Source organism: Cynocephalus volans, chromosome 1 (genome assembly GCF_027409185.1).
Source record: "Cynocephalus volans isolate mCynVol1 chromosome 1, mCynVol1.pri, whole genome shotgun sequence".
NCBI lineage: Eukaryota > Metazoa > Chordata > Mammalia > Dermoptera > Cynocephalidae > Cynocephalus > Cynocephalus volans.
Genome location: NC_084460.1, coordinates 30,069,819 through 30,096,783, shown reverse-complemented (window position 1 = coordinate 30,096,783; position 26,965 = coordinate 30,069,819). Strand labels below are relative to the sequence as shown.

At 43.0% G+C, this 26,965-nt stretch overlaps 1 protein-coding gene across 3 annotated transcripts in view; it reads right to left on the bottom strand.

Moving 5' to 3' along the window:
* RALY (RALY heterogeneous nuclear ribonucleoprotein) overlaps positions 1-26,965 on the bottom strand; it is an 82,108-nt gene that overhangs the window by 33,988 nt on the left and 21,155 nt on the right. The window contains exon 2 of one of the 3 annotated variants that reach the window (XM_063094786.1): positions 7,862-7,944. The exons of the other annotated variants lie outside the window; for them this stretch is intronic. The gene's annotated coding sequence lies outside the window, so the exon portion shown is untranslated. The remainder of the gene's footprint in view (positions 1-7,861; positions 7,945-26,965) is intronic. 3 annotated transcript variants of the gene reach the window in all.

Sequence of the window (26,965 nt, the reverse complement as noted above, 5' to 3'; positions counted from 1 at the left end):
GACCATGGCTCTAAAGGAGAAAACCCTGGAATGAAATGCAAAAGACCTGGGTGGTTCTGGTCTGAGCTCAAACCTGAACAGGTAACTTCACCTCTCAGGCCTCAGTTTTTTCTTTACTCTTCTGAATAATAATTATCTATGTGCCTACTCTATTATCTCTATCCCCACTTTCAACTAATGATAGTATGAATCGGAAAGATTAAGCAAGTGCTGGTAGGAATTTGAATTCAGGTTCTGCTATCAAAGCCTGTAATCTTTCTACTCTGCCGCCTTTTCTCTCAGTGTAAAATGAGGGGGTTGGATCAGGTGGACCAAGACATTTCTAGACTTGAAAACTGAATGGTCCTTAGTGGCCTAAAATTGTGGTTTCAAGAGCATTCTAAATATTCAATAGCTAGACAATGCCTGGCTAGTTGAAAAGCCTTCTCGTATAAACAAAATCCTCAATACCAAGGGCAAAAGCTGGGGTATAAACCCAACTTGAGAACCAGAAGAGAACGGATTACAAAATTTCAGGTTAGCCCTGGAGAGGCCCTTGGAGAATATGAGGGTACTTCAAAAAGTTCAAGGAAAAATAGAATTAAAAGATCATATGAATTTTTCCGTGAACTTTTTGAAGTACCGTCGTATACCAACTAACTAACTCATTTCACAGATAGGGATATGGTGGCTGCAAAAAGAGAAATAGCTTAACTGGGAACACCCAGCAAGTGGATGATAGAGCACAAACTGGGTCCTGTGCCTCATGGTGTCTCTCACACTTGCTAGCTGATACTCAGTTTCCAACCTTCCAGGTCATTCTGATCTTCTCTTTGATATTTCTTTTCCAAATGATAGGAGATAGGCAGGTCACTGCCCCTGCAGCAGACTCCCAGCCACTTCTAATACCTTCTCACTACAGATAATGGCTCTTTCTTTGTAACTGTCCCTCCTGCAGCCTGAAACAGGACTGAAGGTGAGCCTTCTCCTTTGGTCCCACTTTGACTCTTGGATGCCTTTGTACACAGACCAATGTGCCTTTGGAGGCACAAAACTAGAAGGGACATCAGCAATTACAGATCAACCTTCTACCTCATTTCCACTTTGTGGAGCTGAGAAAACTGAGACCCAGGGATAAAATGTTTTCCCAAGGTTGAGGCAGTAGGACACGGTTAAGAGCCTGGGTCACCATACTCTTACTTCAACCTGATACTGAACACACGGTATCAGAATTTATTTCAATCACTAGTGGTTAAACACCAATCCAGGCCAGGCATTTTTTTCATCATCTCCTATTAGCATCACAATAACCATATAAAGCAGGCATTATTATTACTGTTTTGCAGATAAGGAAACTATAGCTCAGAGAGGTTAGTCACATAGGAAATAAATGTCAGAGAAGAGACTCAAATCTTGGTAAATCTGGCTTTTAAAGCCTCCTCTTTCCTGAACATCACATGGCCTTAGGTTTTAAAAAATATACACAACAGTAGGAAAGATGCAGCTAATTAATCTTCCTAAAGACCAGTTATATATCATAGGTATCTTTTGTCCCTTACCTATGCACTTAATATAGTAACTCTTGACAGATTATGCTAAGTAGGGAGATGGGGGGAGCTTGGGGGGAATAAGCGAAGGGGTGGAGAGTAGAGACTCAGATAACACAAAATGACAATTTCAAAGCAGCAATTTCTGCTGTATGTTAATGGGGTCTTGTGTAGATTAAGTTTTTTTCCCCCCTCCATCTGTCCCATTAAATGATAAGCTCCCTTTATTCATCTTTTACTCATCTTAGGGTCCCATTGCCACAGGTGCTGACATACCTTGGTTTCCTGATCTTTGTTTCCCAGTTTCCCAACTTGGATTTTGATCTCTTGGCCATATTCTTGGGCTCAGGACCTTGTCTCACTGCCATAGCCAATATCTCCAGAACTGCCCTCTAGTTAATCTGACCCATAGGACCTGTCAGTCACTCCCCTATTTGGCTGATCTTCTGCTCTGGCCTGCTGCTCCAGTGGGATAGAAAGATCCTCTTTAGTAATAATGAAAACTGAGGAGAGAAGGAGGGGGAACCAGGACACAGTAGAGTCCAGAGATCTTCACCATTTCTTCCCCCACCCCAAGCTGGATCTTATTGCTTTGCTGTGACAGCAACCCTCAAGAAAAGCAGCTGTTTCTGGAACCAAAGTAATAAAATGTGGCCAAAATCCTTGGGTAGGGAGTGTACAGGGACAGCTGTTTCACTTATGAGCTACTCTAGCAGCTTCCCTCAGATTCTCCCCACGGAATTCTCTAGGTGCCATCCGATGATTACACTGGCAGACAGGGAGCCTGCCTTTCTAAGCTACCAAGTCCACTTTGGTCATTCATTCCCACACCTCAGAGGATGATGATGCACTGCTACTGCTCCTGGCTCTTTTCAGACTCTGTCCCAGGTCCTTATCATTATAATTACTACCATTAGTAGGCTCTTACATTTATACAATACCTAACAGTTTTATACAGCACCTATTTGAAATGTGCCTTAACAGTAGGCTAGGTAGAAACTATTATTCCTTGTTTATAGGTGAGAAAACTGAAGTATACAAGTAAGTGCCCAGCAAACCCAGCCATTGCTCAGAGCTCCCCCCACCTCAATGTCACCTATGGGATCTGCATTTTAAGCCTTATTTCTTTAATGGAATCAAATCTCTGCTTAGAAACTCAGATATAACAGGCAACAGAGATGTTCAGCAAGGCCCCCAAAGCCATCCTGAAGCCTCTTAAGTCCATAAGGTGGGCAGCTCTCCCTTCCGGCTCTGTATCTGGCAACCTTCCTCAGAAGCCTGGGGAGCTATGGTTTGCCATAGGTCACCTGACTTCCTGCCACACCACCCCCATATTCAAAGCTTAGGCCTGCCCCACTGCCTGCACAGAGATGACTTGGGACAGGCAAGATCCAGGCTGCCCAGCACTATGGGTCTAGCCTTAGCCCCTCTCTGTTGGTAACATATAAACTGTAGACCACTTGTCTCCCCTACTATTTCTGAATTAGGCCCTTTCTGAGGCTCCAGATATTTCTCCCAAGACTACTGCATCAAAACGAACAAACTGACAGCCCACAGGTCTAGTTAAGCTTGAAGAATTATTTGGTTTGGGCTGCACAGTGTCTAAAAAAAATCAATAACCTAAGCCTTAAGAAACTAGAAAAGAAGAGCAAACTAAATCCAGAGCAAACAGAAGTTAGGAAATAATAAAGATTAGGGCTAGCTGGTTAGCTCAGTTACAGTGAAGTGTTGATAACAGCAAGATCCTGTTACTGGCCAGCCACAAAAAATAAAATAAAATAAAATAATAATAATAATAGTAATAAAGATCAAAGTTAGAAATGAATGAACTAGAAAAACAATGAAAACAAAAGCTGGTTCTTTGAAAAGATCAACAAAACCAACAAACCTTTAGATAGACTGACAAAGAAAAAGAGAGAAGACACAAATTACCAAAACCAGGAATGAAAAAGAGGTATCACTACTGACCTTACAGAAGTTAAAAAGATTGTAAGGAAACACTATGAACAACTTTAAGCCAACATTTTAGACAACTTAGATGAAATGGACAAATTCCTTAGAAAGACACAAATTATCAAAAGTGACTAAAAAAGAAATAGAGATGTTCAGCAAAGCCCCAAAGCCATCCTGAAGCCTTCTAAGTCCATAAGGTAGGCAGCTCTCTCCTCCAGCTCTGTATCAGGCAACCTTCCTGAGTAGAATTATAACAAGAAAAAACAAATTGAATAGTAATTTAAAAATCTTCCAACAAAGAAAAGCTCAGGCTCACATGGCTTCACTGGTTAATTCTATCAAACATTTAAAGATGAAATAACTCTTCCAGAAAAAGAGGAGGGAATACTCTCCAATTCATTCTATGAGGCCATTATTTATTTATTTTGGGGGGTGACTGGCCAGTACCGGGATCTGAACCCTTGACCTTGGTGTTAGCAACACTGTGTTCTAATCAACTGAGCTAACCAGCCAACCTATGAGCCTACTATTTCCCTGATACTAAAATCAGACAAAGACATCCATCACAAGAAAACTACAGACCAATATTTCTCAGCAAATCAAATCCAATACCATATAAGAAGGATTATACACTACAACCAAGTGGGACTTATTCTAGGAATGCAAGATTGGTTTAATATCAAAAAAATCAATTAATGTAATGCCATATTAGTAGAATAAAGGACAAAAAACCCCACACAATCAACAAAACTGTCATAGTAAAGCCTCTCAATAAACTAGGAATAGAAGGAAATTTTCTTAGCCTGATAAAAGTCATCCACAAAAAATCCTACAACTAACACCATACTTAATGATGAAAGACTGAATACTTCACCCCTAAAATTAAGAACAAGGTAAGACTGTCTGCTCTCACCAATTCTATTCAATATTGTACTACAGGTCCTAGCTGGTACAATAAGGGAGAGGGTTTTTTTTTTTGTTTTTTTTTTTAAACAGACATCAGATTATGTTATTCCTCTACCCAAAACTCTCCAATGGCTTCCTCTTTCACTCAGAATAAAGTCCTACATGATCTGGTCCCTGTCTACCCTTGTGATTTCTCCATATTCCACTCACCACCTTGCTCACTTCATCTCTAGCTACACTGGCCTCCTTTTGCTCCTCAAACACATTAAGTACGTTCCTATTTCAGGGCCTCTGAACTTGCTGAACTCTGTGCCTGGAATGTTATTCCCCACGATATATACACAGCTCACTACTTCAGTTCCTACATACTTCTGCACAGATTTTATTTTCTCAGAGTGGCCTTCTGTGATAACCCAGTCCTTCCCTATTCCCTTATCCTGCTTTATTTTTCTTCATATTTATTTATTTATCTGCTTTCCTCCACTAGAATGTAAACTACAAGAGAGAAAACTATTTTATTCTCTGCTATATCTCAAACACTCGAAACTGTGCCTGGTACATGGTAGATACTCAATAAATACTCGGTGAATGAATGAATGAATGTCTTCAAAAAGAAAAATTTGTATAAGAGAACGAATAAAAGGTAGGGGGAATTACTGTCCCAAAAGGCTGAGAAAGAGTAGGATTTTAGGTCATGTAGAAAGAGCCAGTGCAGGATAATAGAAAAAACTTGGTTCCCTGCAGCCAGATTCTTCTAGATTTCTAAGCTTACCTCTTCCAATCACTGCCTATGGGTCCCTCAGTCTCAGTAATTTATAAAACAGAAGCATCTCCATCTACCTCCCAGTTGCTATGAAAATGAAATAAATTTAAGTAGAACATTCAGTATAGTTTCTAATATAGTAGACACTATAAATAATTAATTAAACATTTTCTGATAAGTCTGGCCTTCAAAAGAAACCCAGAATAACCACAGAAACTACCTAGCCCCACCCCCATCTACTGAAGCACACAGATGTTTTTAGGGCTATTGCCCTAAATTAAATGGCCTACAGACTATTGTTTTATCTTCTCTTTCTTATAATTCTTCTTTCACCCCTCTCCTTACTGTCAGCTTCAAGCTCTCACCTCTAGCTGCTATTAATATGACAGCTTCTCTCCTTTTTTTTATATGCTGCTTTTAATCTTATGGGGGTTTAAAAACCAGATTGCTAAACTTGTTACAACAATGTGTAAAAATAAAAATAAATTAGTGCTGTGCAAGGGCTTAAGAATGACAATGCTTTGCTTCCCTCTTGTTTTTTAGTTAGGCTCTGGGAAAATGAGGCTGTTAGATAAATAAGCCATTATATGAATACCTGTAGATTATACTTATTTACATGGAACCATTCATATTTTTAAACAGTCAACAGTGGAACTTATCCACAGGGCAGTGTTAAGGTAAAATAAGATCCAAGCTTGGCACCCAGGCCATGGAAGACCAGAAACTGGAAAAGTTTAGATTAACAAGACAAAAAGAGGTGGCAGCAAGACCCTGGAGATTCAGAGTAGGAGGGAAGTTTGGAGCTGGCCAAGGTAAAGTCCAAGAACACCACTAACTGGGTCAGACCTTCTGTGCACGCTCAGGCAGATAAAGGGAAGAACAGAATGTTCACTGTTACACAGTACCAAGACAGTGGCCTACATCACTGGCCAAGAGAAAGAGCGAGATAGTGGTCAAATTGGAATGACCATGGCCTCTTATAAGATATGAGGCTACATACAGCATAAATGTCTTTTTCTCTAGCAGTTGCAGCGGAGCTAGGAGGAAGGAACGGGGGAATCCAGAGCCAAAATAGGAATAGCCTTCCTCTTCTAAGACAACAGTAAGAAACAAGGCAATATCTCAGTGCAACTAGTCAGTGAGTGCGAACTCATATTGGGATGGGCTCTTGAAAACAGCTTTAATATCTATGCCAGCAGTGGCCTTGCAGACAGGGTGCATAAGCACATTTAAACCTGCACTCTGCAGCCCACACACTGCAAATCATGGCTACCAATGCCCTGGAATCCTTTTCTTTGTGGAAAGATTAAACTCTGGGTAGGGCCTGCCAAAGAAGGAGAGGAGGAGGAGGACACAGGAGAAGATTTACAATGCAAATTCCCAAAGGAAAACCCTATCTTTTACCTCTGGGGAGTGGAGTGGCAAATAGGTCAGAGACTGAGATGCTACAGATACATACAATGCTTTCTTCTCACTTTCTCGTGTCATTCATGCTGTTTTACATTTCACAAAGCTTTCCAATTCGCATTTCTCATTTGATTCTCTACAACATTCCTGCACGGTTGGTGCACACACAACAGACATTGGGGGAGGTGGGGCAAAGAGGCACTCCAGTCTTACAAACAGAGAAGGTCACATGTTGAGAGATAAAATAAAACTCAGGTTTCCCAACATCAACCCAGCTCTCCAGGTCATTATTTTGCACCAGCTGAAGTGTTTACAGGATCCCATGTGCTACAGATGTTTTCTTCCTATTTCTGTCACATTTAGCCTGGGCCTCTCCTGCTTAAAGGTTCTTCCTATCTTCCAGCCTCTTAGCCCCCTCACTAGAAATATCACTGTTCAAAAGGGACCTCAACTCCTAGCTTCCCTGCTGGGCCCCTCAAATAACTGAATCTCCTTCCTGAATCCTAAGGAGGTGTGTCTTGAACTTTGCAAGAAAAATCAGGATTCCCGGGAAATTAGCATCCCAAGGAAAGCCTGTCAAGTCAGAAAGAACTATGGTATTTATAATTAGACTGACATGGATTCTAATTCAACTTTATGGATTCCCAGATATGAACCCGGGGCAAATTATTTCAGCTTCCTGAGCCTCAATTTCCTCATCTATAAAATAGGGTTTTGTCAAGATTAAATGAGATCTATAACACAATAGGTTCTTAATGTATTGATTTCCCTTCCCTTCTCACCATCTAGGTGTGGCCTTCCCTCTAATATTCCCCTGACTTCCCCTTCATACAGCCCGACTCTATTGCTCAGTCTCACCACCATTTATGATCACATTTTGCAGGACTGAGAAAACTACAGAACTTCCTGAAGCTCACCTAGGGGCTTGGTAGGTCACAGCAGAAACTGGAGTCAAGAAAGTCTCTTAGGGCTGTGAGGTCATGTTATAAGTGCTATTGGGAGGATAGGAATAGCTGACAGGTCCCAGGATACCCCCCCGGAAACTGGTAGAAGCAAGAAGGAAGTGCTTTGCCTTATTCATGGCAAATGATCCCAGACTCTCTCATGGCAGCTCTAGGAAAGCGATCTCAACCCTCTTCCCGGTTCAGGAGTCTGCCTATGCCACCAACATTTAATCTCTCAGACATGCTATAAGAGAATAATCACCTGTAAGGTACCTGTACTAGGGGTACAAATAATCTCCAAACAAGTTACCCTGTATGTTGGCCCAAACTTGCCCAGAGTTTTCCCAAGCACCCTCACTCACCAGTACCAAGGCTGAGCTTAGTCAGCTATTTCCTCTTTTGTGTTACAGTGTCAGTATGAGCTGCCTCTGGGAACAGAGCTCACCTATAACAGAGAAAAATCCATTAGGGGTCCTGCTCAGAACAGGCATGAACTTTGGGCAGTGAGGGCATTCAAAGTCCCTACCCTCACACATTTTGCAAAAGATAGGCTCATTAAGTATACAATTTCAAGTAGTGCTAAATGCTATAAAGAAAAACAAAGCTGGGTAAGGGAAGAAAGAATAACAAGGGATAAAAGTGGAGCCTTTTTTTAGATAAAATGGTTAAGGAAGTCCTCTCCAAAGGGTGACATCAGGACAGAGACTTGAATGAAGCGAGGGGGTAAGACATGCAAAGATCTGAGGGAACAAAGTTCCAGAAAGGGAGAATAGCAAGGCCCGGAGGCATTCTGTTAGTAAAGAATATGCTTGTTATTTTTAAGGAATAAGAAAGCCAAAAGAGCCAGAATGGAGTGATGGGGAGAATGAAGTAATAGAGACACATGGAGGAATTATTTATGTTCTCTATTTTACATATGAGAAAACTGAGGCTCAGAAGCTAGGTGACTTGCATAAGTCAGTGGTAGAACTGGGAGTGGAAGTCATATCTTCTGGACAACTCTAACTCTGTCTCATGCCCGGGCCAGGTTCCTCCAGGTTTAGATAACCTGGACCCCAGCTAAGACAAACTTTCAAGCACTCAGATTAATTTCAGGTTTCTCTGCTCACCTTCCTCTGTTGGGTGAGGATGGTGAAAAACAGAGAAAGACCATATATTCCCAAGAATGTGGGACAGAGATGACCCTGAGATAATGAGAATAGTAGCACTTATTAGGCACCGTTATAAAACTTTTCTTTGTATTAACTCATTTAATCATTACAATAATCTTGTAAGATTGGTGTGCTATTATTTTACAAAGAGGAAAACAGGCATAGAGAAGTTAAGTAAACTTGCTCAAGTCACACAGCTAATAGATGATGAAGCTGGGACTTGAACTCAGGAAGTCCAACTCCAGGGATTGCCCTCTTAACCATACATTATACCACTTCTGAAAAACATGCCCTCTAGTTCTACTTGACATGGCTCAGAACTTCCCACCCATTTACACCCAAGACTGACATCCTCTCCATTCACTTGCTGTCCAGGCTTTTTTACTGAATACAAGCTGCTGTGTGGTTCAAGAGGCTTCCCTAACCTCCAGTTACTGTGATCTCAAAGCTATGGTGATAACAACAACAGCCATTTAATAGCCAGTTACTGCACACTTGGAAACAGACTAGGAATTGGACTAAGCACTATCTTATTTCAGAGAGGGAACGAGAGCTGCTCCAAGACATGAGTGGAGGAATCAGTGGGGGGCCCCAGACCTGGAACAAAGCAACAAACACATAAAACTGAAGGATCTCTGTAGCCCTGGGTCAAAGCACAAAGGAAGAGGCAATAGGGGTAGGTGGTAAAGGTATTGGACTATCAGCACCTCCCATTTGACACGTCAACAAACTGAATTCATTTCTATTTCCCAGCCTCTACGGTTCAACAAATGGTATAACCATTCTCCCTAGTGTTCCACTCCTCCTTCCCTATCCCACAATTGCCAACTTCTTGTGGTTTTGTTTGTTTCTGTTTGTTCTAAGAGCTCTACATCCAAACCCATCCTCCTTATTCTCTACTTGTCAACTTCCTCTTGGTTCCTCACATTATTTCTTGCCTGAACTGCTAGAATATTTTTAAAAACTTTTTAAAGAATAGACTGTTATAGTAGCCTCTTCCTTGGTCTCTCTTTCACTAATCTCCCCCTACCCTCCTGCTCCAATCCACTGGATCCATGCTGCCAGACTAATGGTCCTAATGCTATACTCTCCTGCACTCAAAAAAAGTCATGGCTCCTAACTTCCTCAGTCTTGCTCTCTAGGTATGCCATGAGCTGGTCATCACCTGCCTAACCTCTACCATGGGCTTTACAGCTCCCATACTTTCATCCATGCTGTTGTCTCACTGGAACGCCCTTCCTCGTTTGTATATATTCAAATTCTTCTTAATCTTCAAGGCCTAGCGAATCTATGAAGTTACCCTGAACAGAAAGCTTTCTCACCACTCTCTCTGCCATGTTCTTGAAATATCTCTGACTGTGGCTATATTCGGTTCTGGCCTTACCATCAGCTAAGGCCTCAGGAATAGTTCTCCTTCTTCCTTGTAGAAATTTCTACTGCTTCTAGAGACTGGAGACCTAGTCAAGTAAGATTTCTGTTCCTATATCTCCTACTCTTATCTTAGTCTGGGTCTATCTCCTAACAAGCGACCTGGGTTCTAATCGGAGACTCAGATTCCTCATCTGCAAAATAGGGATACAACTCCCATCCTGCCAACACAGAGCTTTCCTAAGAATCAACTGGATAACAGGCGAGGAAAGGGGGAGGGTTAGGGAGACTCCCAGCCAGGTCTTTAACAGCTCTTCTTGTCAGTTGAAAAACACCAAGTACATACATGAGCCTTCTATCCAATCAGTCAAAAAATATTTCCTGATACTAGTTTTTCTGGTTGGCCTTACTGTGTACACAGCTCTGAGTTAGGAGTTACAGAGGATGCAGGGATGATTGATGATCCCTAGGTACCTTATAGTCCATAGTGGGACTGTATCAACTTCCCACAAAGGACTACTGAGAATATTAGGCAGGATATAACAGTTCAAAGAGTGCTATGTATTATAAAAGTGGAGCAAGAAATCAGTCTGACTTGGGGTGGCCTCAGAAGCTTCACAGATGGAGCAAAGATTTAAGCCAGGCCCTAATGTAGGATGACAGAAAGACAAAGGCACTGGGCTAGGTGTGAAACTGTAAATCCTTTTAATACCCTGTGAAGTAGGTGATGGCATGCCCATTTTATAGCCAAACTAACTGAAGATAGGTGAGGTTAAGTGTACCATTCAATGTCAAACAGCTAGTAAGTAGCCAAGCTAAGCTTTGAACCTAGGTGTCCAAAACCTATGTGCTTTCCCTTGCTTTATGACTGCCTTACTTCATTAAGTAGCAACATGAAAATAGGACCAAATAAACTCTTAAGTTCTTTCTACCTCAAAATCCAATGACTTTTTTGTGATGTTAAATAGAGAGAAAGAAAATCCAGTGATTTAAATTGGGGGCAAGACAATTGCTGCTGCTGTCTTCTCCATAAGACTGTGATCTTATGGCAGGATTAGGGTCTTATTAACTGTAATGGCCCAAGTATCTCACACAGACCATGGCAGACAGGAGGTCCTAAGTATCTGGGGAAAATGTGAGTGACTAAATGAATAAACACCTTCCTCATAACCCTTGTTCTGAGGACTAGAAGTAGGCCCCAAATCTCAAGTATCATATTCTCTCAGCCCCTGTATCTATATTAATCAAATATCTACAAATCTGCTGGCTGAACCTGTCCTTTTCTCATTCTCGTTTTCACAAATTAGGAAAAAGTGAAGAGAGAAAAGGATAAGAAGTGAAGTTTGGCAGGGAGCAGAGAAAAGAGAGGGAGAGAAAAGGAGTAAAAGAAGAGAATGTAAGGAAGGAAACTAAAAGAAAGGGGATGCCTGGGCAGGACTGAAATGTCTGAGAGCTACAGTTTGGAAAAAGTTTCTTTTTCCTTCTGATTACAAGAATTTTTTTTTTTTTTTTTTTTTTTTTTTTTTTTTACGAGTGACAGCAGAAATTCCTCTTCATATATTTTAAATAAGGGAACTTGCTTGTCCAAACTCCAGACTAAATCCGTCAGCAAGAGGTGAAGTGAAGCATTTGATGCAGCTCCTCAGGGCTCCCACCCTCAGTCCTCACTACTTTCCTCTCCAGCCCAACCCCCACCCAGTTTAGGCTGAAGCCTGCAGAGGTCAGAAGACAAGCAGGCTCTTCCTCTAGGCCACTGCTTCCTCCTCTACCAGGGTTACTCCAGGCTGATAAGCCCCGGGAGCCTATCCTTCCTTATGGATAAGGGGATAATGACATCCTCTAGACGGTTTCCCACAGCTCCCTGCCATGTCAAGCCCTAAAAAGAAGGTGTCTCTCCCTCTCTATTGAATTCCACAAACATGTATGAACAAACTGGGATGAAGATGTAGATGCAGGAGGCAAGATTCACTCAGAACTCTGTAGATCCTGGGTCTCGATCTACAGCACAGCTCTCTTTAGGTCTGACCTGCAAGTTATATACATGTATCTCTCCTCCTTACTAAATGAGAGAGCACTGGGCTGAGAGTCAGAAAACCTAAAGGCGAGCTCCAGCTGTGCCTCTAATTCACTGTATGACCCTGAACAAATCATTTCACCTTCCTGGACTGTTTTCAAAGCTGTAAAATGAGGGTGATTCTATCTGCTCTTCCAAAGGAACAAACAAGACTGACAAGAACAGGTTAACTGTTTAAACCTATGGCTGGTCTGATATGAAGCTGTAAAGAAGGAATGCAGGCATGGCCTCTTTAAAAAAGGGATCCGCTCTGAGTGAAAGAATTAGGAAGAGCTGTGGCAGACACATTGTCAGTGTACCTCCATCAAAAGACAGGCACCAACGGAGACTAGAAAGAGCTCAGAAACTACCAACAGGTAGTATGCAAATACCAACAGGTCCAAATGGAGAAAAACTAAGAACCACCAGAAGTCACATGTTATTCACGGAAAGTAACAGAAAAGTAATAATGACCAATTTAGTAGTAAAGAGCTCAGGCTCTAGAATCAGAGACACCTGCGTTTGAATTCCAGCTCTGCCTCACTAACTTTGTTATGTTAAGCAGGGTATTCTTACCTCTCTGTGCCTCAGTTTCCTACATTTTTTTAAGGGTTCCTGCTTCATAAATGGGTTATAATAAATAAGACAGAATGGGAAAGCCCTTAGCTCAGGGCCTGGCATAAGTACTCAATGATAGGTATTGTTATTCCTTTGAAGTATCACAAAAGGATGAATCAGAAGCAATAAAAAGGGCCTAGGAGAAAGGAACGAAATGTACATTTTCTATTACCTATTATGTATCATGACTTATACCCAAAGTGTTAACTATTCTCATTTATTCTTAATAACCTTTTATTCCTAATAACCTTTTTTCAGAAGAATTATCCCCACATTATAGAGGAGGGAGGTGAGCCACAAAGCTGGAAGTTGTAGAACTTAGTGGAACCCAGGTTTACTCCAAAGTGTCTTTTCTACTATATACCTTGCACTTTCTTAAGCCCAAAGATAAGAAGACACCCTACCCCGCCACACACACAGGAGTATTACAGAAACAAGGAATCTACAGCTGCAGGCTGTAGCCAGGAAGTGAATTAAGAAAGAAAATTATGGGAAGACTGGGGCCTGGACATCAAAGGATGGGGAATCAAGCAAAAGGCTTGGGACACGAGAAAGGGAGCACCTTAAGAGGGTAGAAGAGGAGAGATTTTGACTGAAGAAATTATCTCTAACATTTGTAAAACAATTTTTTTTAAAAAATCACATGTCCCTTCAGAACTCTTGCTGTTTAGAATAAGCAAGTTCCAGGGCCTGCAGGAAGACAGGTTGAAATATGTGTTGCTGAAGTGATACCTTCCTCAGGGGAGAGAAAGGAAAAGGGAAGATGAGTTCTCTAGGCCTCTGGGGTGGCAACCAAGGCAGGAGTGATCAGCCACAAGGGATAATCATAGCCTAACAGCTCCAGGTTCCCTCAGGCAGGGCTCACAGGCAGCCAGTGACTCACTTCTGCTACAATCAGCACTTGTGGACTCAACAACTGCCCACAAGCAGGGAGTAAAGGGCTGACAGAGCAAACAGCCCTTGTCCCACCAGCCAAGCTTGCCAATCTATTTGCTAATTCTACTCCAGCTGCCCCTAACTTCAAAACAACTTCAACCATTCTTGTGAGGCCTGATTGCCCAGCCTTGACCAAATCCCACAGTCTTGTTGTTCTACTAGACTCCTCCTATTCACAAGGATACCTGACCTTGACTCTTATGACTGGTTCTATTGTGTAGCTGCCTATGCCCTGGCATAATACACCAACTGGCTGTGTTGCTGTGGAGGTTAAAAAGACAACTTCATGACATAATAAAAATGCAGCCAAGACACATAATGGCTTAGTAAAACCTTCCCCTACTCCCCAACAAAGACAGGTGTCAGATTGCCCGGCATATCACAAAAGGAGGCCCTAGAGAGCAGCTGGTTTCTTAATGACAGGTGACATTAGGGTTCTTGAGCCCAACCCATTTCTATGTATGAGAACATAATGCAGGCCATAAATAGATGAAATTCAATCTAGGCAGAATCCAGGCTGCCTGGAGGAATGTCCAGAGAATATAACAGATGTGCAAAGACAATCATTCTTGCCTCCACATTTTCTGGACAGCTAACGGTATTTCTCCTTCCTCAGCTGAAGCTATCTCTGGTTTCCCCCTCCTCCTTCTCTAGAAGAACCAACCCCGCAGGAATTATCAAGGGAGGCACAAGTAATTACTGTTTTCTTTTCTCCATGCTAATGAGACAGTTGGATGGTTCGGTTCCCCTTTCCCCTCCTGAGCCGGAAGCAAGTATCTGAGGCTTTATAATCAGTAACCAACACTCCAAAGCTTGGGCCAGACAGTGCTCTGTGCAACTGAGAATGTGTAGAAGATGGCTTTCTGCCCTTAACAAGACCAGAGCTGGAAGAGTCCCATCATTTTACAGAAAGAGAGCTAAGGCCAGAGCAGATCTGTCCAAAGTCAAAGAGGAAAAGTCAGTGTCAAGGAAAGAACCAGTCTCCTTACTCCCAACCAGAGTACTTCTCACATCACCCAGATTTCCTACAATACAGAATGACTTTGGAGGTGTAATCAATGTGGAAGCTGGAAGTGCAAATTTTAAGTTCACATATCAATTCTTGAATAGGTATTCAAAGAGCCATGAAAATGATCTGCAGATGTAGACTTGGCCCAAGAACCCTTCTGGGGTGGATGGCCACGATCTAGAGATGATGCCAATTTTACTCAAAAACTAAAATTGTAAGTGAATGGTAAGGCAAAAAAAAAAAAAAGAATCCGTGAATTTTAGTTGGGATTCAGCCCAGCAATGTAAAGATCATAGGTACAAGGGTGGGGCCTGGAGTTACCTTAAGAATGAACTGTAGGTCTGGTGGAGAAAGGACCTCAGTCTGCTAGTTCAATCCCCTTAGATCACAGATGAAGAAATTGAACTTAGCATTAGTAGGGGCTTTACATAAGGTGAAGCAGGAGGACTGAAGGATACTAAAGCCCAGAGCTAGGCATGGCCTGCCTGCCTAGCAATGGTCAGAGAAAAGGCAGACACAGTCTCTGGGAAAGGAGCCAGTATCTGTCAATGCTGAGAAGTAAATGGTTTAAGTTTTTAAGCTGAAAGCATTTGTAGAATCTAACAAGGCTTATTTTTTTAACCTGAAGACTGGCCTCTGTCAGCCTCTAAAGTTCCTTCCTTTACCTCTCACAGTCTATCCTAGCTCTATTATTTCAGGTGGGATTCAGCAACTCAAATCCAGTTCTCAGACTAATTCTGACACCAGGTAGAAAAATTTTTAAACAGTCTTAGCCTTAATTCTCATTCCACACCCATAAGGCCTGGATATCAACCATTCCTCCCTCTTATTCTTGTACCATAGACTGACTATAGGGCTCTTGTGGTACTCCAAGATATGGTCAGTGCTGACCAGCAGGCTTCACTTTCTAGAGGGCACAAAATCAGATGTTTTATTCCATAAATGGGCCCAGGTCCGTGCGAGAGCCCCTGTCATGGTCACCCGCCTAAGAAACCTCAGCCCCTCCTAGGACTAAAGTGTAGCTATGAATCCAAAGCCAGGCCTGCCCACCAATGGCCATTCTCCAGAAGATGCCTCCAGTCTGGACTTCCACTCAGGTTTGCCGCTCTCCCCACCCTTCTGCAAGGAAGGCAGCATGGTACAGTAGAAACAGCATGCAGACAGAGCTGAGTTTGAGTCCTGGCTCTGCCTCCTAAACTGGGTAAACTGGGTAACCTTAGCACTTTGATTACTCTGTTTACTTGTGCCTCTTCTACCACTTTTCCCTACTTGGAGCAAGGAATATTTAGTTGTTTCCCTGTACCTTCGGTGAAGCAGTCATTGATAGTTAAGTCATTATCTACTACTGAATGACATTCTCTAAGTTCTCACCTCTGCGAAATGATAAAATCACCTATTTCAGAGTTGTGAGGATAAATGGGGAGAAAAGGTATATAAATTGCCTACATCAGTTCCTGGCCTTTCTTCCTCTACTGTATCTTAAATGCCCAGGGCCAAATATTTGCCTGTACTGAATGAGATTGTCCATCCTGGAGATATCATGCCTTGCTGAACTTCTGGGGTGAGCTGGACCTGACCCTCAGTCTGTTCCACTCTAGTAATCAGATCGACTGCCAGTTATTGGGACCTTGGCAATGAAAACAACTAGAGATATGACTACTCACAGTTAAAGGTAGTGAATTTCAAGCAAGTAACATGTGGGCATTACTAATATTCTAGATCGGAAGGTGGGGGGAACTTTAGGGGAAAAGATAAAAGGCTGTGCTCTGAAGTTGGGGCCTTAGAGAAAAAATCCTAAATCCCAAAATGTGGCTAAAGTCTTCTGTACTGGAGTCTACAGAAGGGCCAGAGACATGAAATGAATTGGATGAGGTCACACAATGCTGAAGGCAGAAATGAGATTAGAACCCACTGCTACAGTCTCCCTAGCTGGTGTTAAGTCTGCCCTATCCTACAAGGCAAATGCATGATGCACAATGCTGTAGGAAAAAGGGAGTGAGGCACAGGGGGGTCAGTGACGTGGCAGGGAGAGGCATATAGAGATGTCAGACTGTACTTAACGCAGTTTCTGGCTGGGAAAGGTGACTGAGGGATAAATCCAGTCTGTAGTTTCATAGAGGCCTTATGTGCTCTGGCAGTTGAAAGGCAGAAACTAATTCAACCTGGCCAGAACAAGTGTTAGCAGTTACAGAAGGGAATAGAACAGAGTGTTCTCAAAAAATTATGAGCCCTTCATTCACCACACCAGCTGCTGTAGGTGATCAAAACCCTCGGCACACCCAACCCCAACTTCTTAACTCAAACTATGTTCCAGGTTTTCTAGGATATCTGTCTTTTTCACTACAGAGCCCTCAGATTTATAAGCTGGGGGGGTTAAGTACAGAGAAGAGGCAGAATAAGAGCTCTGTTCCATGAAGAAGAATCTGATTGGTAAGACTTTTCTTTATTCTACTCACCATATTCTGGGAAGTTAAGTGACTGGCACAAGGTTACACGGCTAACAAATGCAAATCAGGAATACCCTGCATATCAAATGTCCTTTTATGGCCACGTGAATTTCAACAAATTTGACCTTTACAAAGTCTTACAGGGTATGTAGAACAGATGTTCTCTGCTAAATCATGTTGTCCCTTCTTCTGAAAAGTCTCATTTGACACTTCCAATCCGAGGGCTAGTTCTGACATTTATCTTTCCTTATGGAACTTATACAAAAACCTAGTTCAGAGGTCCAAAACTTTTTCTGTATAGTGCCAGATAGTAAGTATTTTAGGCTTTGTAGGCTGTACTAGTCTCTATAGTATTCTGCCCACAGGCCATAGTTTGCTGCTTGTTCTAACTAATCTGTCTCCAATCACCTCTCCCAATCTGCCATCCATGCTCCTATACAGTCCTATACCCTCCTCAATGGATCCTCTTTGCCTACAGGATGGTTTAAACTCTACTCTCATCCTCTACCATATCCTTTCTCTGCACACTGTACTCCAGTCATACCAGGCAGCTCCAAGCTTTCCCCATATTGTTCCTTAACACCTGCAATGCCCGTCTCCATTCCTCTGGCAATATTACCAATTCAGGGACAAACCTGTGAGACATCTTTGTGGATGACCCCACCCCTACCCCATCCCTGTGGGGGTTAATCAATACTTCCTCACTTTCCCTGACCAGCCTTGTCCCCTGGTAAAACTGTCCAGCATGTCATCCACATATTTGTGCTATAGCAAACCTTTACATGCTTCTCTGTCCTAATTTACTGGCAGCTCTTGAAAGCAGGAACTGAGTCTGATATATCTATTTTCTATTTATCTTCAGTTCCTGGTACAAAGTAGGCACTTAAGCCTTCTATCTACTGAATAAAGCTTGTTCTGCCTTACATAACTTGTCATATACTGTATATGGCTGTCCCTCACTAGTAGATGAGGATACCACTGCTTCCCCACTCCCCCACAATTCAAAGTTTCTCAGGAGCAGGAACTGCGTCTTATTCAACTCTGTGTCCCTTGTAGTACCTCTCACATAGCACCCAGTGTCTGCTGACTGAATAGGCTTCTAGGCTGAGAGCAGATTACTAGAACATAGAATCTTTGGTTTTAGCAAAACCATGAGATGACTTAGCATCAACAGATCCTTCAGTTTGCTTCAAAGGCTTGCCCCCAATCCTATCATGTTCCTTGGCTCTGGCCAGGTAACTAGTTAAAGTAGGGGCCAAGACTAGGCATCTCACTACCTGGGCTCTAGCCTGTGCTGAGTTAAGGAACTGGAGATATGTGAAGAGAAGAGGGATCCTATTTTCAGACCTCCTTGTGCCTGGCTTCAGACTGTATACTTGATGCTAGCCATAAACTGACCCCAGGTCCTGTTTTAGCCCTAGAGCAGCAGACAACCTTCTAGCAAGCACAGAACCTTGGTCCTCTAAGGCAGAGGATTTCACTGAGAGAAAGGCTTCAGTCCCTCAACTGAAGAAAAACTCAGAGATATGTAGTAAGAATCATTAGGAGCATCATTTCTGGGCACAAAGGAATCTCTGTTGAGATGAGGGTCCTGGGCAAGCCTGTAGCCCACAGGCACAGCTATCCTAGCTTGGGGAATGTGTGGGGCCAAAGACCAAACTGCTGATTGGAAAAACAAACACACAAAAGAATTTTTCTCCTAAGCCCAGTAAAGAACAACATTCCATCTGGATAAGTGAGCTTGTCACAGGCATGGGGTATTTAGCATATCTGCCATTCCAGGATTATGGCTGTCAAGTTTTAATTAGGGTAATTAGAGTTAAAAATGTAATTTCATTTCAGGAGTATTTCTGAACAGATTCTATTAATTTCTTTTTTTAAAAAAACACAGAAAGGAGGAGCAGGCTACATGGAACCAACAGATGATTTTGCCATGAGAGAAGCAAAGCCATTTGCCCGGACCAGACACACTTTCAAACCACTGTGAAAAACCCAGAGCACACCCCTACAGGCTTCGTCTGCAGGACACAGGGCTACTGATCTTCAGCTTTCCTCCCTTCTCCCCAACAGAATTCTAGAAATAAGTTCCAGTCAGCACCTGCTAATAAATCTACCTCCTCTTTCCCACCTGCTGATCCTGTATTACTGCCATCCAATGGCTACTATCACAGCCCTAAATCTGGCAAAGGGCAAGGGCTCAGGGCAGTCAATCTGATTCATTACATGTTAGGGACTGCCCTGATGCCCATTCCTTTATCAAGTTCCTGGACACATTTTTTTACACTTTTGTCTGTGCTGGTTTCCTGGTCAGGAGTGCCCTCTCTGACTTAACTCTTACTCTTCCTTCAAAACACAGATCAAAAGTTGTAACCCCAAGGAAAGCCCACCTTCGTGCCTCTGTAATCCCAGAGTCCCTTGTGCAACCTTCTATTAAGGCACACACATTATACTGTGGTTTGTATCCTTGTCTGACTCTTATGCTAGACTGTGAAGTCATATAGGAATCCTTAGCACTAGCACAAGCCTTGACACATAGTATCTGGAATGACCAACTATAGGGGGAATTTGGTCTGACCACACTGGTTACTTAGCATGTTAAGCCTCAAGTTCTCCAGTACCTAGATAAATCCAATCGAGAGTCCTTTTCCTCTCCTTGCACAGGGCCAGTTCAGAAACCTGACTCTGCACTCCATGCAGGAGAAAGCCTTCCATTGGTACCAAATGATGATTGATCTCTCCCATTAGAGTCTGTTCATTCCTTAGGGACCTTGGAAAGGAGATGAGAAAGCAAAAGCAAGTAGAACACCTCTCCCCACACCCAGTGCCCGCCTCACCACTGGTTTTAAAGAATTTCCTCCAGTATTTGAAGCGCTCCAGGGAAAGGGCTGAGCTCCAATTCAATCTATAGAAAGGTAAGGGTCGGGACCTGGTAGAAAACAGTTTGTCAGCTTGGAATCAGTGTTGCAAATGCTCAGAGATGTAGTATAGTACAATAGAGAATATGCTATGTGACACTGGGTAGCCAAGTCGTTGGCTTCTCTGAGCTTCAGTTTCCATTTGCAATCTATCCCAGTAGGTTGTTAGGAGAAATAAACACAGAAAGGGACTTAACCCAGTATTTAGCAGTAGGTATTCAATAAGTGATTTTTCTGTCTGAGGAGAGAGCCTGTACTATGTACCTACCATTACAATATGTGTGAGTTTATAAAGGTGAGGAAAACATATCAAAGGGAGATACAAGTTAACTATTTCCTCACTTGCTCTGGGCAGCCCTGGCCACTGGTGCTAGGGGAGGAGAGCAAAGCAGAACTATAGTGTTGACAAGTGTAACCAGATCCATTTCATGGTAATCAGATTCTCCCTAGCTAGGAGCACTCCTCTGGCCTCCTCTTAGGCTCCCCACGCCTGGCTGCAGGCCCATATTGATCCATTTCTAATTAGGAGCTGTGTCAGTGCTTCTGACAGAAGGTCAGGGCCTGGCTGCCTCTGCTGGCCTCTGGACAAATGCCCTGAAACGCCCTACCCAAGAGAGAGGCAGAGAACAGACACTTTGAGAAAGAAAAAGATCCAGACTGAATTCATCATAAAGCAGCATGAAATGTTAGAACTGAAAGGGTCCTTTATGAGCATGGGCTTTGTTATATTACAGTTGAAAAAGGTAAGGTCCAGAAAAGAAAAGATACTTGTCCAACATAGTACAAGAAGATAATGCAGATCTTCTTACTTCTATTTCTTTCCTCTAGATAACTGTTTCCCAACCTGGCTGCACAACAGAAGGACCCAAGGAACTTGTTAAAAATACCAGTTTCTACGTCCCACACCAGAGATACTGATTTGGAACATGTGCAGTAACTCTGGCTTCTCTTTTGCTAATTAATTGATCATCTTCCAATAGAAATGAACTCTGAAATCATATGACCCAGTTTGGACTTAGGTTTAAACTCACCTTGAGTCATAACAATACCATTTAGAAGCAATGCACTATCGTCAGATCCAGTCCTCCCCCATCTTCACTATAATAGCGCTAGGGGCCTGAATCCAAAGGATCTGTCATAAATGGTTCAGACTTCCTAACAGTCTGCTAGCTTGACTGCCAACAAAGTTGTTTCCTTTCAAAAACTAGCATGAAACTAAAATGCCTGTTATGAAGAGACAGAAACCTAAGGAGGGGGGTGGTAGTTGCACCTGGATATAAAGAATACGTGGGAGATGCTGTGGTATTGAGTGTGTGAGATCTGGGGTGTGGACAGAGATGTCAGTGCATACATAGGCATGTGTGGAGGACTTGTGTGTATATTAAAGAAAGCAGACAGTGTGGTGTCTGAAACAGGCCTGCAGATACTTTTGTAGCACACACAATTCTGGGTATCTAGGTAGAAGATAGTGGGACATGGGGCAGGTGTATGAAGGTAAATGTGTGCGTATATGGCAGGGGAAACAGATGACTTGAAAGTGTAAGGGAGATCATTTGGATGTGTATGGAAGAGAAGAAATATGTGCACCATCGCAATTCGATTGTGTGCCACTTGTAAAAGCATATGAGACTGCAGGGATGGGAAGCATATGAGACTGCAGGGATGGGAAGGAGTGTGTTTGTCTGTATAGCCTAATCAACTGTATACATAAGAAAACAGACCCATACGCATTTCTGACTCATCCAGCCCTGGCTTTGCCTGAAGACTCATACCACTCAAGAGCAGGCCTATCTGTAGAAATTTTTCATTAAAACTGATACTTTGGATAGTTCAGTGCAGAGGTTCCAGTCAAGATGGCAGAATAGACGGTCCCCAGCATCACTCTCTCCCACAAATCAACCAATTTACAACTACAAAAATGTAACATCAGCCAAGCTGGGGCCGCTGGAGCTCAGGGGAAGAGGAGAGACCTACAGAGTTCATGAAGGTGGGAGAAACCACAATGAGAGAAAGAAAAAACTGCTCTGAGTATTTTGGGCCACGGCTGCTTTAATGCTGGTGCTGTTGAATGCATGGAGCAGGAGCTGGCAGAAGCCGCAGCTGTGCCCTTCAGATGGAGTTACTTGGAGGTGGCAGGGGAGAAAAGGGCCTTGGTGGCCCCCAGGACAGCAAGACCACTAATAGGGTTCCCATGGACCCAAGCAGAAGCGAGGGGCCAGAACAGCTGAAAAAGGGGAGCCATTCAGAGGCTGGTGAGTCAACGTAAGGGACCTGCGAAGGGCCCATCCCATGGGAAGTATCTGGAGCACGAGCGGTGGGGGAGACAGGCCCACTGGGAGAACACTGGGACACAGCAAGGACAGCAAATCCACCCCCAATCAGCACAGGACCTCTGAGAGGAGACTGGTCGGGAATGCAGAATTGAATGTGGTGAGTTTGATGAAAAGATTCAGGCCCAGATCAGAGTTTCTACACAACCCAGGTGCACCAAGTCTCTGGAGAGCCGGAAGTACCTATAAGGTCAACCATTAAACCCTAAGCTGCACAAAAAGCCTTCCCTAGGGAAACAGCAGCAAAGCAGCAATTTAGCTCAACAACACAGCTCAAGTACTGGTTCCCACAGGAAGTTCCCCCGTGTTAGAAGTAAGCAAAGGACAAAACATTAGTTCCAGCCCAGGCACACTACCAGCACCTTGGAGCCCACCAGGGATATGAGGCACGGAGCCAGGGACAGGACCCCTGCCTACAACCACTCACACCACCAGCACCTCGGGGCCCGCCTGGAGGCCTGGGGCATGCAGCCGGGTACCGGACCCCCTCCCCATAACCAGGCTCACCACGCCAGCTCCTCAGGGCCCGCCCGGGGACCTGAGGCATGAAGAAGGGGACTGGACCCCCCACCCACAACCAGGCACACCATCCGAGTGCCTTGGGGCCCACCTGGGGGCCCAAGGCACAGAGCCAAGGACAAGATAGTCTCCACAACCAGGCACACTGCCAGCATCAAGAAGCATGCCAAAAACATCACCTTCATGTGGGTGGCCCACCACAAGCCACCACAATAACCAGGGCTGCCACGAAAGTGGCTAGACACCACAACCACCACACAGATGGTCCCCCAGCCACTGGAGTGCACTGACACAAGGAGAGTCACCAGTAAAGATAAAGAAAAGAAGAGGATGTCTCTCTCCACAAAGCCCATTTCAGAGTAACAGAAGAAGCATCTGCTCTATGATAATACTGGGGGACCTGATCACACCTCTCAGCATTGGACAGATCATCTAGGCAACAAATCAACAGAGTAATCAGTATTCTTTCAGAAGGAGAGAAGAAATCTAAGGTAATTAGAGGGGGGAGGGGGGAGAGGAGAGATTGGACAAGGGGCATAAAGAATAATTACGATTTGTAACAGTATATATACTACTAATATTGATTTGATCAACATATCTCAATGTTGAACCCCCAAAATATGTATAATCAATTTTCATTCAATAAAAATTAAAGATTAAAAATTTTTTTAAATTTAAAAATTGATACTTTGACAACTACTAAAAAACAAAATGACAGCAATACCCCTATCATCGTGGGAAGTTAAAAGAGTCAATGCCAATTAAACACAAGAGACAGATGAAAAGCAATTATGCCACAATTACTTCTCAGCTTCACATGGGGAGGTGTTATTTGGAGTTAAATACTGTATGGCGGATTCACACCTCCACCCAAAGGCCTGGATTTCCTGGGTTACCTGAGAAGAGGGCAAGAAAGAAGAAAGGAGGTAGAGAATGATAAACAATAAAGTTAAAAAAAAAAAAAAAAAAAGACTGGAGAAATGGGATGGAAAAAAGGGAAAGGCTGAGAAGAAACTAAAAATACAAAGCAAGAGGGTCAAAAGAGATAGGGAGAAGGGAAGGAAAGTGATCAAGAGGAAAAAAGAATTTCCTTCAGGTTGGCTCAGAAATTTAGCACACATTCTAACAAGAATTCTGGATGAGGGGATGGGTGGATTAGTAGGTGGGACCTGACCCCCATACTTCCTCACTGCTTCTACCCCAACCCAACCGTTCCCTCCATCTGTAATGTTCTTGCCACCATCTTTGTCATCTGAACTTCTGAATCTTCAAGAACATACTCAAATGCTACCAGCTTCTAGAAGCTTCTAAGATTTCTCCCAGTTAGAAGTTATCTCTCAAGAACTGTCAAGAATACGACAAAGTTGTCGCACTTCATCTATAGCACTTAACGTTCAATTTCATACCATGGGTATCTGTACACATACATTTCTGTCATTCATTCTGCAAGTACTATGTGCCAGGCCTATTACTGAGAAACAAAGGAAACAGAGATAAGCAGCACACTGTCCCCTGGCCTACAGGTCTCAATCTCATGAATGAGAAGAGATTTGTGTATGATACAGCACTAGAGTGTAACTATAGAAGTAGAAGCAAAGTGCTTACAGGATCAAAATAAATTTTGCCTGCGTTGTGATCAGGGAAAGCTTCATTGAGGAGGCAGCATTTGAATTGGTATGAGAACATGAGTAAGAATTTGTCAGGTAAAGGGGATGGGAAGATCAGAGGGCTTTCTACTTAGAGGGAAACAGTCAAAGTCATGATAGCGCCTGGCACGTCCAGGGAACCTTCTACTGAGCAGAAGCACAGGAAAGCAGTGGGTGTCTGCTGACATAAGGCAGCAAAGTGACATGGCACCAGACTGTATGAGCCTTGTAGCCAAGGCCAGAGTTTAGATTTTATCCTTTACAACTTGAGAACGGGGTGAAGAAGACAGTTTAAAGAAGTCTAATCCCCCCTACTTATCTGCCCTAGTTTAGTGCAAGTCCCTTTAAAAAAACATAGAAAACAGATCCAATCCCAGGCTCTGCCTACTGCAATAGCAGGCCAAGAATTTCCCAAGGAGGAGAAGGGGAACAGTGAGAGAAAAATAAAGGTAGAAGAGAGAGAGGGGAGGATGCAGGAAGACAGCAGGGCTCAAAAAGGAAGGAAGTAAAGGGAAAGACACAGAAGAAGAAAAGAAGAGGCAAGAAAGGCATGAGGAAGGAGAGATCTAAGCACTGAGGTTCCTTTTGCTGAGCTGTCTTCTATAGCTTTCTAGGTAGTAAAAATAAATAAGGTCAATCTGATGCTAATGACAGAAATAGACCCTTAGCACCAAGAGGAGACTAAGCACATTATCAACCCTCCCCCACCCCCACCCCCTCAGGATGATAGGGCTGCACCAAGTGGAGTTAGCCCGGCTCTACCAACTATCCCAAAGTATGCCAGAAGCCCCTTGCCCCATGTCCTAAGAAATGTGTGAGGCAGAAGCACCAAACAAAGGTCTCGAGTTTGACATGGGACCTGAAGTTGGGCCTATGGCTACTGCGTAGGGTCCTAGAAGAAAGCTCTGGTTCCTTTTCTAGACCTCAGTTTCACCTGCAAAACAAGGAGAATAAACAAGAAGAGCTGAGATAGCCTATGAGTTTACAGAAGCTGCTTCCCACAGAAGGTAATGTTTAATGTGAGAATTTGCCTTAACCTACCCAGTCTCTTAGCTTTTTTCTTTCTACTCTGAGCTATGGCCAGTTTGAAGTCAAGAAGGAGCCAGACTCAAAATGGCAGCCATCCCTGATACCACCACCTATTTGGTCCTATCCAAAGTCTAGTCCTTGCCCAAACCTCTATTTTATCTCAGAGGCCACAAACAGATGCTCAGACTCAAGTATGTGTTTTGTCTGATCTGTACAAATTTGTTTAAAAACCTCTGAGTTAATTGCCAACATTCAAAATCCGATCCTGTTTTTTAAAATATTAGATTTCTAGCTTCTCTTAAAAATATCAGAGATGTGGCAACACTCAACCATATGGGGTAGAGGTCAGAGGGCCTGCTATAATCCTGTAATTTATTTGATGCCTTCTCATTTTATCTCAAAAATCCATGCTAGTTTACGGTCCACTCCATAATATGATTTAATGTTAAGAGCAAGCTTTTAAACTACCAGTTATAATACTTAAACTAACTCAACTCTTAAAAAAAAAACATGAGTACATTGACACTTCAGGAAAATACATGTTTTATCCTGTGATTTGAAAAACTCCCACATAGTTTATTCATTCAGTCAAAAAAAATTTAGAAGAGCCAGCCTGTGGCTCACTTGGGAGAGCATGGTGCTGACAACACCAAGTCAAGAGTTAAGATCCCCTTACCGGTCATCTTTAAAAAAAAAAAAAATTAGATCCTATGGTGGGCACTGAGAAAACGTTCATTAACAAGACAGACATAGTTCCTGTCTTCATGGAGCTCACAGTCCAATGGGATATAATGTAAAGAAGTCATGCAGAATAGGAGACACAGATACTGTGCTGAGGATTTAGAGTTTATTCCACAAACAACATGGTGACCCCTTCAACAAATTACTTAATCTCTCTGGACCTGTCTTCTCCTCTGCAAAAGGGAGAGGTTTAATTAGGCAGTTACTGCTAAATAGTCCTTTCAGCTGAAAACTAGCATTACAAGAACTTAGCCCAAAACCCTTTTCAAGTTCCTAACACTTATTAGCTTCCTCTCTTTATCTGGGAAGTCACAATCAGTTGTCATGGAAATTACCATGGTGCTCCACATACTAGATGACAATGTTACAGTAATTACAAAAAGCCAAAGGAAACAGGTAGTGAGAAGAGTCACTTACTCAGAAAGTCACCTACTTTCAACACATAGAAGCTGCTGCTCATTGCAGCCAGGGGGAAAAAAAAGACCAAGTACTAACCCATAAGGAAAACAGTTTTGACTTGAATTAGATGTCATAGTTTCTTTCATAAAACATTAGACCCACTTCCCCCTAGCTTGCAAGTATTAGGAACCGCAAAAAATGCCAACTTGACAAGGACAACGTCCCCTGAGCCTTGACTAGTTTGCTGTCCTTGTGAAGTCCTAAGACAGGCCAGAAGATAGACTTACTAGTCAACAGGGGCACCA